Below are 15,633 nucleotides of genomic sequence, written 5' to 3'. Positions count from 1 at the left end.
TGTTAGAATTAATCGGACATGTAAAGGAAAATAACAGCTTTTAGCCACGTTTTATGACTACTATGTGTCACAACAATATGATGATTATTCGTAAGGATGTTTGTACTAGATTTTCTGTTTCAAACTCTGCTGTTTAATGTGCAACAACTTAAACAAGTTAAAATAATGTAACTGATAATTGGTGTAACCTTAATCTTCCTTTGGAATGGTCCCTTAGCATTTTGAAAATATGAAATTTCAGAAATTTGAAACTTTTTGAATTTAAAATGTTGGAATTCTGAAATTTTTAAATTTTGTAATTTTAGTAATTTGCAATTGTGAAATTTTGGAATTCTAATATTCTGAAATTTTGAAGATTTGTAATTTTGTGATTTGTAAATGTAGAAAATTTGAAATTTTTAATTTTGGAATTCCGAAGTTTTAAAATTCTGGAGCTTTGACATCTTAAAATTTTAGAATGAAGGTCCAGATTTCTAGGGCGGTCAAGCCCACTCTTCCCCTATCTAGTTACGCCAGTGTAACTAATCAACACTGAACTGTACTTAAATTTAGGAATTTTTTGGACCAGAATTTTTTTTTTATTTTCCTTTTATTTAAAGTCCCCTCAACCACTCATATGGGTTATTAGCGACTCGTACGAAAGATTTACAGTTTTCTATATAATTTTGTTCTTTTTAGGAACTGTAACAGGTTTTAGGTCGATTCTTTGTCCTTCAGGTTGTCCTTCAGAGTTGGTCTTATGTTATGTTGTTGTCGGTTGGAGGTGTATTTTTTACAGTGGGCGATGACGTGTTCCACTGTCAGATGGTCTTTGCACAGTTCACACGTTGGTGGATCTTCTTTGTTGAAGACGTACTGGCGAGTAAGTTTTGTATGGCCTATTTGATCCGTGAAATTGCAACTTGATCCTGTCTTGGTAAAGACCAGGTAATGGATTTTTTTAAATAGTCGGTTTTAATTGTTGTTAACCGTAGTTTGGTTGAGAGGTTCCATTTTTTATTTCAACTATTCCAATTCTTCCATTTATTCCAATATTCCATCTTTTATTTTTTCCTTTAGATTGGAGAGTATGGTTTCTGGGGGTAGGCTGCTGTCGTAGTGATTAGGTGTTGTTGAATTGGCTGCTTTGTATGCTGTTTCATTTCCTACAATACCGACGTGGGAGGGGGCCCAGACTATTGTTATCGAATTATTCCTTTGAATTGATTTGGCACAAGCTTTTTGACAATCTTGGATGATGGGGTCGTTTGTCCACTGCTCCAGAATTATTATACAAAGTGCTTTCGAAACTTTTCATAATTATCATTTAATCACATGGACGTTTCTGTTTCGTATGAGTATTTATTTAATATATAGGCTATAATTAATTAAAAAATTAAAAGATTAAAAAAGACAGGAAACACAGTATCTCGTTAATCGTAAGATCATACTAATAATTTGAAATAACAAATTAAAACATTCAATTATAGGCATTACTATTTCTACTATAACGGTAAACGCGCTAAATTCTTATTTCCAATAAATTTTGATGTTCAGTTGTATCACACATGCTACTCATAATAAATGATTGTATCTCGAAAAAGAGATAAGGATTCTGGAACACGCAAACCATCATTTCATCTTCACTCAACTAATGTCATTTTCTGTAGAAATAGGTAGACGATCATTTTTCATATTCTTTTGTTCATTTCTGTTTCTTATCAATTTATTATCTGTCTTTATTTTTATTTCTGTGAATACAGAAAAAAAAGAAAACCGCAATCTCTTTTCGTCAAATCAAAATGAGAACAACTTTTACTTAATATCAAATTTTCAATAATTTGTTAACAAATTATTTTAAGTATCATCTAATTTGATGTACATTTTTTGAAAATTACAAATGTCAGAATTATTCTAACCATCCTTATCAATTGGATTAAATTTTGGTGATTTATAAATAACACTGTCCAACAAATTTTAACTTTTTTTTTGTGTTCCGATCTCCACTAGGTGATTCTTATAGTGCTTTGCACGCTGATTACAAATCTGCAAATCGTTTTGCTCCTATACGTACAGTTTTTGAGAAATTTGATTTTGAAAAAAAAACATATTTTTCAGATTTAAACAAATTCTCTGACGTAATTATAAAAGATATTGAAATTCTATTTACACTGAAAGATTCTGTAGACTTTCCTGAATACAACGATACCTATCTTTAATACATTATAAATGTTTAAGTATGTTTAAACGATCATTGAACGCGGCGGGACCCTGATTTGGCACCAATTTTTTAGGATATTTTTCAATTTATCTGAAAAAGTAGAGGTCCAGCGTAAAATCGAATTATACCACGTGATAGAGCAGATTTTTATCTTGAAAAACTACCCAGAGAAAGTTGCAGCATCTATTTTTTTATCAAGCCAGAAAGCATAATAGCTTCGCGGGACACGAAGTACCGACAGAGGCGCTCCGCGTCAGGACTTAAAGCAACAGCATTTGGCGGGACGCCGAGGAACCGTCCTGACGCGGAGCGCCACTGTTGGTACTTCGTCTCCCGCAAAGCTATTTCGCTTTCTGGCTTAATAAAAAAATCGATGTTGCAACTTTCTTCAGGTGGTTTGTCGAGCTAAAAATCTGCACTATCGCGTGGTATAATTCGATTTTACGCTGGACCTCTACTTTTTCAGATAAATTGAAAAATATCCTAAAAAATTGGTGCCAATTCGGTGTCCATCCGTGGTCAATGATCGTTTAAATATACTTAAACATTTATAATGTATTAAAGATAGGTATTGTTGTATTCAGGAAAGTCTACAGAATCTTTCAGTGTAAATAGAATTTCAATATCTTTTATAATTACGTCAGAAAATTTGTTTAAATCTGAAAAATATGTTTTTTTTTTCAAAATCAAATTTCTCAAAAACTGTACGTATAGGAGCAAAACGGTTTGCAGATTTGTAATCAGCGTGCAAAGCACTATAAGAATCACCTAGTGGAGATCGGAACACAAATTCACTGTTAGACAGTGTAATTGGTCTTAGAATATATTTGATGGTACTTAAATATTAATTTCAATAACTAATGATTAATCCAAGTTACGATTCAAACTAATTTAACTATTAATCCAATTGACGATTTCATACTTCAATTTTTAATTGCGGTTATATGGCGGTTAAATAAAAAATTAATTATGTAAGCGTATAACTGCGACATTACCGGGTTCGGGAACATTCCCGAAGTTCCCTTGCCTCCCCGCCACTAACAAGGGAACATCGGGGACTGATACACTCCGATTTTGATGAAACTGCATAAATATTTATTAGACCTGTTTATAAAGATAACTGTAATTCGTTGGTGCCCGTTTTTCACTTTGAGGGAGATATCAACCCTTTTATCCGAACCGGTCTTTCTATATACGTGCTTATAAATCGTAAACAACAAAAGATATTAAAAGATATTGAAATAAAAGTTGTAGCGTTTCTTGAGGTCTATAAAGCTGCGTATAAGCTTTTTTTTTAAATCATCCTTTTTGCAAAATTGAATTCCCCCTCCCCCTCCTGTTTGAAAAACTTTACTTCCATTTCAATCAATAAAAGTGCTTATTTGTTATGAATTCAACTATGTATTATAGTGTATAGTTGTTTGATCTGTCTGTATTGATCGCTAACTCGATTTATACTTGCGACGTTGGTAGAACCACATCTATATACGTTTTACAAGATATTTGCGTTTATATAAAATCGCAATAACAAGCCATTTATTGTCGGGGTATGATACTTTTTAAAAAGGTAAACATGTTATTCCCGAAACACGTTCAAAACATGCAATGAGATGCGTACCTCATGATAGTTTCTTATAATAGCATGATACGCTATACTGACGTAAGTAAGTACGTACACCGTACATATTATATATATGCATCAGAACAGACCGTATGCAGTAATTGTTAGCCAGTATCGAAAGAACGTGTGGCAGTAGGTTGCTCTCGAGTCGTGCTCTGTGGCAAAATGGTTTATATGAATCCTGCAAATGTAATTAATTTGTTTTCGACTACATCCAATTTTACGCGGTTTGCACTGACTCCAGTCAATTACAAAGAGGTTGCATTATACGAAGTACTACAAGGTATCATAACAAGAAGCATTGAAGATCAATCGTTTTTTGCTGAAAAGGATGAAACTTTAGACTCTGAGGAGCCAAGACCAGTAGAAGCAGAAATTGTAAATCCACCATTTGATGCTGTGGATACTGACGTTGAAGCTGTAGAGCAGGCCTGTCCAAGTAGGGGAAATCCACTCCTGAAACACATGTTCCGGTTCCCCTTCCAACGCTGCTCCTTCAAGTAAGATGGGACGATTCCGACTACCGTCTCTCCGTCTTTCCTAGCGGCGGTACTGTCTCCTCGGAGAGACGGTAGTCGGAACCGTCCCATCTTACTTGAAGGAGCAGCGTTGGAAGGGGAACCGGAACATGTGTTCCAGGAGTGGATTTCCCCTACTTGGACAGGCCTGCTGTAGAGGAAGAAGATGTCTGCATTCCAGAGGAACAAGAAGATGATGTCTACTTGGAATATAAGAAAAATGCGGTAGAATTTTGGAAAAGTACACCAGGTAAACGGAAACCTGTTAAAGTAGTACAACATAATTTTTGAAAGGTTCGAACACGTGAACAGTTGTACAGATGGGGAAAATACGTCGAAGCAGGTGGAACGCGAAGAGATAAGTTATTGTATATTTCGGATTTTACTCTTTCGATGTTTCGTGATGCTCTTGAAAGAGGATTCATAGTCCATGATATTGATATTCGAAAATGAGCATTAGAAAGTGGTGGATATTTAAATTTAAAAAACTACATGGAATAGTTTCGCGTAAAATAACAAAATTTGTAACTTACTGGAAACGTGAAAATTCTCAAGAAATAGATACAGTTATCGATAATTTTATTCAAATTGTGAAACCGAATATTAATAGTTATGGGGTAGAAAATGTATTTAATTCGGACGAAAGTGGTTTTAATTTAGAACTTCATTCTGATCGAACGCTAGCTGCAAAGGGATCAAAAACCATTGAAGCTGTCGTATAGTCCATGTCATCAACCATTCATAGTTATACCATACAACCTACTGTATCTGTAAATGGAAAATTGTTTGCACTGCTTTATATAGTTTTAAAGGAATCAAGCAGACAGTTCGGACCAAGAGTAAAAGAAAGTTTATTCAATGCTCCAAATGTTCATGTTTCTGCTTCAAAATCTGGCAAATTAACTTCAGAACACTTTAAAACTTGGTTTACTGAAATATTTTTAATAAACGTGGAATTCATGGAGTGGACACTGTCCAAATGTTTTGCAAGACCTTATTCCTGAAGGAAAAGGAGTACACTTTTTCTGACGATACCGAAAAAGACGTCAGGAAGACTACAGCCTCTTGATGTTCTTGGTTTTCAAATATGGAAAAACTTCGTAAAAACTTTTTCCAATCAGGTCATTTTATTGAATCATGACGTTATTTTACATCAATGAAATAATATCATAAAACTCCAATCTCTTGTACATAATCAGTTGTCTTCACCTAGATTCCAAAATTTGTTTAAGCATTCGTGTTATAAAAGCGGATATGTAGAAGAACGTCCGGCACGCTATGAAAATTCAGTCGATTATTGTTTTACAGAACAAATTGACGAAATTCATCGGTGCAATATGTGCGGAGAATTAGCTATACTTCGTTGTGCTTGGTGTGAAAAATATTTATGTTCCAAAACACTTTTTTGAACAATTTCACTACTGTAAAAGCTATGTCGAATAATATTGGTTGTTATATACATGTAATATTATATTATAATAAAAATTAAAGTTAGAATAAGCGAAATATGTATAGGAGTTGATTTAACGAACACAGTATGGATGAATGAGAGTGTTACTATGTCAAAAGCTTTTACTCTACATTTTCAGCTTATTTTTATATGTAGATTAACCATCTTTTCAATTGTACTTACTACATCGGAAGTACTCTGTATATTGTAGAAAATCTACAAAATAAATGTACTTCATCATATGATGATGAAATTAATCTTACAATTATGTAAATGACATGTAAAACGAATGGAAAAATGGTTCTTATCAAAGATCCTATCAACGTCGTAAGTATGTATAAGACGAATTAGCGGTCAATATATGTAGACAGATCAAACAACTTAAATAAAAAATTTCATCGGAATAATTAAAACAACTATACACTATAATACATCGTTGAATTCATAATAAATAGGCGCTTTTATTGATTGGAAAGAAAGTAAAGTTTTTCAAAAAGGAGGGGGAGGAGGAATTCAATTTTGCAAAAAGGATGATTTAAAAAAAAAAACTTACACTCAGCTTTATAGACCTCAAGAAACGGTACAACTTTTATTTTAACTATTTTTTTATCTCTTTTGTTATTTACGATTTATAAGCACGTATATAGAAAGGGCGGTTCGCCCTTTCACTAACGAATTACAGCTATCTTGATAAACAGGTCAACATTTATGCAAAGTTTCATCAAAATCGGAGTGTATCAGTCCCCGATGTTCCCTTTCAGGCAGATTCAGAGAGATTCCGAAACGACATATTGTAACGGCACGATCCTGTTCCGCGATCCGCGATACACGATGTACGGTGTTCGATACATAATTAAACTGACAAAGAAGAGACAATTTTATTTAAGATGCCCGATTCCTATTATGACCGGAGAATATTATCCTTTTTTTCTCCTACAATTGTTAATCATAACTGATATTTTAATTCTAATCGTGAATTCCTAATTACATTAACCCCTGAACAGTGAAGCATGGGTCAGTCATGACCCAAACTTAGAAAACATATGCAAGGATATGAACCTAAAATTAAATATATTATTTTTTAACAAAAGAGTTTCATATATTGGAAGAGTCATTTTTAAAGGAACAATGTAAAACTTAAGTGTAATATGAAGTAATATCAATGTAAATATGAAGTGTAAATTAAAGTTGTGGCTTTCTCTATGGTCCGTCATCCATATCGAATTCTTAACTAACATAGGGCGTTCCAACAAGAACTTCCGCAAGTTTTATGTAGATCAGATTAAAGAATTTATCAAATTTTTATTGTTTATTATAATATTGTCCTTTACAATTATGTGTGAAATACAATATCGCGCAAGTGACCATCCAAGCCCGTTTTTACACGATATTACTTTTTTCTCAAAAATTGGTTAAGCACATTGGCTGCTTAATCTCATCAACAGTGTCTCGAATACTTTCTTTGAGTTCTTTTGTTGTTTGTGGATTGTTCCTGTAGACTTGTTCTTTGACGTAGCTTCAATCACCCTTTACATTCTTCTAAACTGTAACTTTATTACAATCAAAGTTTAGCGACGAGATTCTTTTAAAAAATGGTAATGTCAATTGGCCCCCAAGATCGTGCGATTTAACGTCTTTACATTGTTTTCTTTGGAGCTATATTAAAGAACAAGTTTACACGAACAGTTTACAAACAACAAAGGGACTCAAGGAAACTATTCGACGGACTGTTGATGACATTAAACAGGCTTTGTGTGCGGATGTGAAAGCAAAATATTGATAAGAAGTAATATCGTGTAAAAAAAATTTAGATGATCATACAATAAAAATTTTACAAGTTATCTAGATTTAAACATGTTTTATTTGCAAGAAGCTTCCGGAAGCTTTTGTTGAAACACCATTTATTTTTATTTGTGATGAATATTGCCATGAACTTTAATCCTCGGACGGCGAACCATGGAGAGAGCCCCATTTTAATTTAATTTTGCATTTTATATTACATTCATTTCCTAAATTTTACACTGTTCCTTTAAACATTATTCTTCCAATATATGAAACTCTTTGGTTTAAAAATTATACCCACATTTAATTTTAGGTTAATATTCTTCTATATGTTTTTAAGTTTGGATGTGGATTGATCCAAACTCCGCTATTCAGGAGTGAAGATAATTTTTCTAATATTATTTTTTAGAATTGTACAGGTATCCGAGATTTCGGGACCGGGTCAGGTCGAGAAAGAGCAGGCCAGATCGAAAAAAATCGAGCAGAATCGGACAAAATCGAAAGGGCTTTCAAAAGTGTAGTATCTACCAGATTTTGAAAATATGCCCACCTTTCATTCCATAATTTCGAGAACTCGCCCGATTCCACCCGATTTCGTCTAACTTTTCCCGACTCAACTCGAATTTCAGATACCCATGACTTTTCGGACTTCGCACGTTTGTATCGTATCCGTTTTTGATAAATTCTTTTCATTTTACTTCACATTTTCTCTGAGTTCTATTGTTGTTTGTGGATCTTTAACTTAAATTTTTTAAAACATACGTTTTTAAACGAATAAAGATATTTCTTGTTTCGTGTCACTTATATTGTTCTTACGCAATGACCTAGGTACTATTATATTATATTTAAATTTGAACAAAAGTCGTAGTATTATTCTTTTAATGGTTCCTTGTTTAGAATAATAGTTTGTGTTGTGCATTATTGAACTTATAAAATGAAATTATTCTACTTAAATAACTGTTAACGTCATACGAACCACCCACGACATAATATAATGCAGAGTATGTAGTTTTGATTACGTTTTAATTGTACGCTAACAGCGACCGTTTTCTTGTTAGTCATTCAATGGCATTCGATCATGAAGTTAGTACAGCACCTAAACTAAAATTAGGTGACAATGTAAAGTATTTAAACGGAAATTCGATTTCAAAGTTTTAAATAGTTTCTATTTTCAGTCAAACTTTCTGATTGTCGATTCACAACATAATAGCGATTGTATTTCCCACGAATAAATACGAGTTGCATCTTGCCTCGTTCTGTAAATAAAGGGGAATTAACAGTAAATATTATTCGAAATTTAGCCATGCAAACCTCCTCAAGAACAAATCATTTTCACGTTAATTTCTGATCGAATGCGTTTCAAATAAAATTCGAAATAAAACAGTAGGTAAAAAGTACAAAACTATAAAAAGAGTCATACATACTGAGTTTTCCGTTATTAACAATAATTGTATACAAAATTTTTGTTTGCATAATTCCTTTATTAAATGTTCCTAATTGGCTACACAGTTAATTACATTTGTTTAAGGAGTTCTGTTTAAAATAACGCATTGATTTCAGTACATTTACTAATAATCATTATAGTGCCCCATTATGTCACTTATGGGAAAAGATTAAACTATTAAACGCTTCGGTTAATTGTGGTTGTCTTACTACAGGGTGTTCGACAACAGGTGGGAGATTTTTTAAGGGGTGATTCTAGGGATCAAAATAAGACAAAAATTAAGAATGACGAAATAGCGTTTGCGGCTTTGTTTTCCAGTAATTAACGTTTGAAAATTCGAGTAAAAAGCGACTGAAATCTGCCCAGCACCGACGACTGAACGTCAGATCAGCAGGGGTGGGTACAGTCATAACCAAGAAGAGAGACAGAATAGCACGTGGTAAGTTTCTACTATTCAATGATTCCTGGTTATTACTGAACCCACCCCTGCTGACCTGACAAGGTCTATTAAGTTAACTGAGCCAAATCATCAGAATATAAAAAAATATATATGAAAATTTTTTGCTAATTATTTGCTATTTTTTGCCGTATAAGACTAAATACTAGTTAGGACATTAGTATGGTTCGCGAATTACTTGTTCACAAAATATTTAGATTGCGATTTTATTTCTGACGAAATAGGTTTGAAAAAATTTATATTTATTTTTTAATTAATAAGAAAATAAACGATACAAAATCTATTTTATGCAAAAAGGATGTATATAAAGCTGTGCTCGCAATTAATTATTTTTAAAGCATTTTACTTATTTAGTTTAAGTGGTGCTGATCGGTATTTAGTCTTTTAAACTTGTTTTATGAGCAGAAAATTCAAGTCCTTACATATTAGGACGGCAAATAATTCAGGAGACGTTTTGATGTCACGAAAAGACTAAAAATGGATAAGAGCACCACCCAAACTATAAGAGTAAGGTGCTTTAAAAAATTATTTACTTGTACATTATCGTGTCAAAATGTTCCCTGAATTATTTGCTATTAAAATATTCGAGTTCTAAATTTTTTGTCTGCGAAATAAATTAAAAATAGTCTAAAAAATTATCTAACCTTTTGTAACTTTGTAACAGTTGGAGCAAAAGAAATACTTTTCAATGTAAAATAAAGTAAAAAAATAACCGAAAATGTGTGTGTTATTGATTTTTTGTTTTATTTTACTATATGCTATTTTTTACAATGGCTAGATGGCTTAATATTAAGCTATCTAGCCCTTTGTAACTTTTTAATGGCTGGACCAAAAAATTACTTTTTACGGCAAAAAATAGCAAATAATTAGCAAAAAATTTTCATATATGTTTTTTAATATTCTAATGATTTGGCTCAGATAGCTTAATAGACCTGACCTGACGTTCAGTCGTCGCGTTGGTGCTGGGCAGTTTGCAGGTTTTAAGCGCTCTTTACTCGAATTTTTAAACGTTAATTACTGGAAAACACAAATTTCTATTACCCTGGATTTGCCATAAATTAAAAAAAATTAAAAAAAAGAAAACAGAAGTTTTGTAAGATCTATAATATTTATATCTATACAGCACATTCCCTATGAAATACCCCAAATTTCTATGTTTGATTTTTCTATTTATTTTCGCACCCTCTCCTCTGCAGCGTGATTTCGTTTTCATCCCTGGGAACTGTTAATATTTGTCTTATATAATAAATAAAATCTGGACTTTAAAAAGTTGCTAAATTTCACCTGTACTTCATTTAACAAAACTCAACAAAATCAGTAAATTTTTAATCATGGAAAGTTTCAAATGAAATTGTTTTAAAAAAACACTCGATATATCAAAAATTAACTTTATTAGGCGAAGTAACATTTTTTCTATATTTTAATCATAATTTGTTACGTTTATTTGAGAACAAATAAACAACGTTATTACAATTTATGAAAACACCTAATAACATTTAATATGTTGTGTGTTACTTTGTCTAATAAGGCTGATTTTACCCATATCTAATCATTTTTAAGATAATAACCGTAATCAATTGTTTAGATATACTAATGCTGAAGTTATTTTAATATTTGAATGTATTTACTGTGTCTTATTGCAATTTCAATTTTTATTTTATCATGATAGGAGTTGTGTACTATGTGTTTTTTTAAAACGATATAATAACATTTTTGTAATTGCGTAAATACGGTAAAGCAATTTTATTAAAATAACGGCGTTACATGCAAACCTGTTATGTTTAAAGTCTTCTGCAAACATTGCACTTTTTTGTTGGACTTCCACAGTAGCACTGTAGTTTTTCATCCAAACAGTTGGAAAATGTATACAACGGCCTGTATTTGTGATAACATATCAATTTTTAAACTACGATACAGAAGTGTAAACTGAAAATGCTTTTTTTCTCATACTAGGTAAAATAGAAATAGGTATCGCATTTGTTTTACAATCGCAATTTAGTTACTATATCATGAATTCCATTATACATTATTCTAATTACAAAAAAAAAAAAAAAAACATAAACGGTAAATTCCATTAAGACAGCCCCGATTTTAGTTTCATTTTATATTTCATATTATTCTCATTTCCTAAATTTTACACTACTTCTTTAAAAATTATTTCTCCGATAAATGAAACCTTTCGTTTATAAATTATACATTCAATTTTAGGTTATGTTAACACTCGTGGTGAAATAAATCTTTCGAGCCTCGTTGAATATTGCACGTGGTATTCGGACTAGTTTTATTATTTGTAATATATACAATCAACTATGTTATGTTCGAAGGAGCACTACAAAATAGGAGACTATTTTAATGTGTACCCTCGAGTATGTTCGAAGCTTCCCTAGAGAAAATGGTGGTGTAAATCATCACCAATTGGCTTATGTCTTATATTTAAACAAATAATTCTACATTGGAGTTAGAAGAAAATGAAATGAACTTAAATGTGGGAGACTCCGGTTCATTAGATGAACATGGAAACAATTTAAATGTAACAAACAAGCCAATTGGATTTAGACCGCCATTTTCCCTAGAGGGACTTCGAGCATGATGGAGGGTATACTAATTAAAATAAGATCTAATGTTGGTCGAGGTGTTAACTGCTCCATGTACAGCGTGATCCTCTCGCTAGTGGACTCAAAGGCAATGCTACTACAATAGCAATAAAGTGGTCCAAGTCTCTTTTCTGTCATGGATACCTAGAGACAGCGATGTCCTGCAGCTGAGACAGTTGTGTGCATAAAAATGCATGTAACAGAAAGGAAAGTCTTATTCTGATTTGCGTACCATTTAAATGGGATGAAACTTTCCTTTCTAAAGCGCAAGAGCGCTTTAATAGGGTGAGAAACGCTGATTTACTAATGGCAAAAATTTGGTGGAAAAAGGTCAACGGTGACCGCTTTAAAACTAACAGTTCCTCATCGATATTTTCACTCTTAAAAGACGTGCAGGGAAAGCTTTAGGCGTTTCGAATATTGACCGTGGCAGGCAATAAAATTAGGAAGCGCATTGACTAAAGCAAAACATACTTGAAGTAACGGAATAGAAAATTAGCAATTTTAAGGCTTGGCAAACAGATTTGGACAATGGTTACAAAATTAAAGTGAAAATCGTGGAATTCTTTATGGCTTCATGAGTTTATGGTTGTCACGGCACGGTTTTGAGGTTCTCGGAAGTAGAAGTCATAAATGTACCACTAAGCATGGTGCTTAATACTGCCCATTATAAAATCCTCGCGAATAATTGGAATCTATGGTAGGTCTAAACAGGTTAATATCCTTGTATACGATTTATAAGTTTGGGTCACGAATGACCCATTCGCTGTTCAAGGGTTAATGAAGTTTCAAACAAAAGCTGTCTTTCAAGCATGAACAGATACATACAGAGCCGCGTTGTGAAGGTTGTCCATTTCAGACGGGAGGCAATAGGGCGGCATTTTGATGGATTATTAATAAAATTTATTTTTACGACACCGTTTAAAGAATCCCAAGATTATATACAGGGTGATCCTCTCACAGCCGGACATAAAGGAACCCTTGACCGCACCATGAGGTTCACATTGTCACGTGCCAGCGGGGACCTACCCGAGCCGAGACGACACTGTGTTTGTACGTGTGGCAATGCAAATCAGTACATAGTATTGCCTTGCTAATTTATTATCGATGACCCTGTCGTGCATGAACTGTATCGATTACTTTATGGCGGGGGCCATAAAGGACCCGCACGAAGGTCGGGTACTGTATACCTGGGTTGGAAAGTGGCGCATGCATGCTAAGGAGCCAGCTAGGCTCATTCTGTGCGGATTGCTTAATTCAACCTTTATAACCCGTTCGATCAACAGTGGGAGCTTTCTTTTAGTTTCGATTAAATAGAAAAAGGTTTGGTTAGGTTAGGTTAGATTAGATTAGTTAATAAAAAAGTACTAATAAAAAAAGCCTGAATGGCTTTAGTCAGTGAAAAAATATTAAGAAAAAAGGCCTGAATAGCTTTAATCAATGAAAAAATATTAATACTAAATTATTTTTCGGCTCTGCAGAGCTCTGTCTGACTTCCAGGTATACAATACCGGACCTTCGTGCGGGTCCTTTATGGCCCCAGCCATAAAGTAATCGATGCAGTTCATGCACGACCGATGTCCCCACCAGTTCTTAATACTAGAATGAATAAAGTGAAAATAAAGAAACATACAGAGGTTGGATACCTATTTCTCTTTTATACTCCATGGAAATTTCACATAAAACTCTATTTGGCAGCATTTTATTTTGCCCATTAAAACAGTTTCTTCCTTCTCTCATTTTAAAACTAAGCATAACCCAGTTATGTGAAATATCCTTCATATATAATCTAACATTTTTGTATTATGCCATGTATATTGACCTCTAAAAAATAAATGTTGTATTATAAAAATGTTTACTTTCTTAATTACTTTCATTAACTTTCCACGGAGTAAGGGGGTGGCCTTTTAAAGTTTGCACAAGGGCGGATTATGTATACATATACTATACATATATAAGGCGGTCCTGTTGTTTAGTATTACTCACATGTTTATGTAATCGTGGTACATTTCAGAATAGAATATCGTGGATATGAGAAATTAATTTTGTTATGATTACAGTGTATTCTTTAGATTTCTACATATTTTCCTTCCTAAGAAAAAATGTACTTTCGCCAACGGCCATACGAGTCAGGACCTCTACCGGTTCTCGTCTGATCACCGAAGTTAAGCTGAGTTCGGCGCGGGTAGTACTTGGATGGGGTGACCACTTGGGAACTCCGCGTGCTGTTGGCTTCCTTTTTTTTTCGAATTAAAAGATTTGATAATTCTATTTGATAAAATTTTTTTCTATTTAATTTCAAATATTTTAATTGTACAAATCTTTGAAAGCATTTTAATTACACCGTATATAACAGTCGGCCTTCCGTATCTACGGTTCGAAATTTCGAAAGTGCAAATTTGAATGACGCGTAACATAAAAGAGTATCAGAACCCAGAATATAAAACGAGCGTCAGCGGTGCGAGTGCGTGTTTATTTAAAATTGTTTCTTGGATACATATTTAGATATTTTCGAAATCAACAGAATTAAGGAGGTACGATATTGCAATGAAAAGAATTATAGGAGTATCAAATTTTTTTAATTTAATAATTTCGATGCAACTTGTTCTCGGAAAAATTTTAAAAAGATTGACCGTATCGTTTTCGAGAAGAAGAGACCAAAGCTTTGCTTTTTACATATGAAATTTTGTGGAAAAAGTAGCGAAGGACAAACAAGATCATATGTAACTTTCGTAAAATAAGTTACAACGATTCAAAAATCTTTATACTCGGTAGATTAAAAAATACTTTTTTGTAAAAGAAAATTGTTTTCAATTTTTCCAAGAAAGCGCTTCGTACATTGATAAGTATATATACTTTTTGTAAATAGAGTATCATAATTATTAAACGTTTTTGTCATAATTGTATCCGAAAAACGTAAATTACTTTTCCGTGTTTCATTGCTATTCCGATAGAGATGCCAGTGTCACTCCTGTTGACCTTTAATTACAGCGTAAATTTTCGTATCGTTATATGGACATTAACCTCTTTATACTTTATAGACCTCATTATCATCGAAACCTTTCACACCAGTGTTGAATGCTGCAATCTGTTTCTGGACTTTGGCCAAATGCGATATTAATTTTGCAAATTGTTTCGGGTAGCATTTGCTATTAGTCCTGTTAGAAACTCATATACGAGAAGACTACCACCTTTCATAAACAAATTCATATATACGTAATATTTTAAATAATTGAAAACATTTGTAATTTTCGATTCTTCGCTCTTAAAAGTCCCTCCTTTTAGACTTGTAACATTATCTATGCTGCTTCAATTTACACAGAAACAAATTATTTTTAGTTGTGACACTGTTGGTGCTTTATTTAGACATTGTTTTTTCACATCTCGAACTTTCTGTGGGGACTTTCTATTATAGTAATGATTAGCTACACCTTATTCTTGCTTAAGAATTTATTCATAATATGTAATCCTAATTAATAATACGTACGTCGATCTCAGTAGAGTTATTCTCTCACAACGAATACGAACATTCAAAACTTTTTACTGTTGCATACAAACTACCAATCC

General features: G+C 32.9%; 1 protein-coding gene and 1 pseudogene across 1 annotated transcript in view; both read left to right on the top strand.

Annotated features, from left to right (window-relative positions):
• LOC114879613 (neurotrimin-like) overlaps positions 1 to 15,633 on the top strand; it is a 538,060-nt gene that overhangs the window by 297,678 nt on the left and 224,749 nt on the right. The gene's annotated exons all lie outside the window — the stretch shown is intronic.
• On the top strand, positions 14,179 to 14,300 carry LOC114880942 (annotated as a pseudogene).

This window comes from Osmia bicornis, chromosome 7 (assembly GCF_907164935.1).
Source record: "Osmia bicornis bicornis chromosome 7, iOsmBic2.1, whole genome shotgun sequence".
Taxonomy (NCBI): domain Eukaryota; kingdom Metazoa; phylum Arthropoda; class Insecta; order Hymenoptera; family Megachilidae; genus Osmia; species Osmia bicornis.
This window is presented reverse-complemented; position numbering and strand designations above follow the sequence as displayed.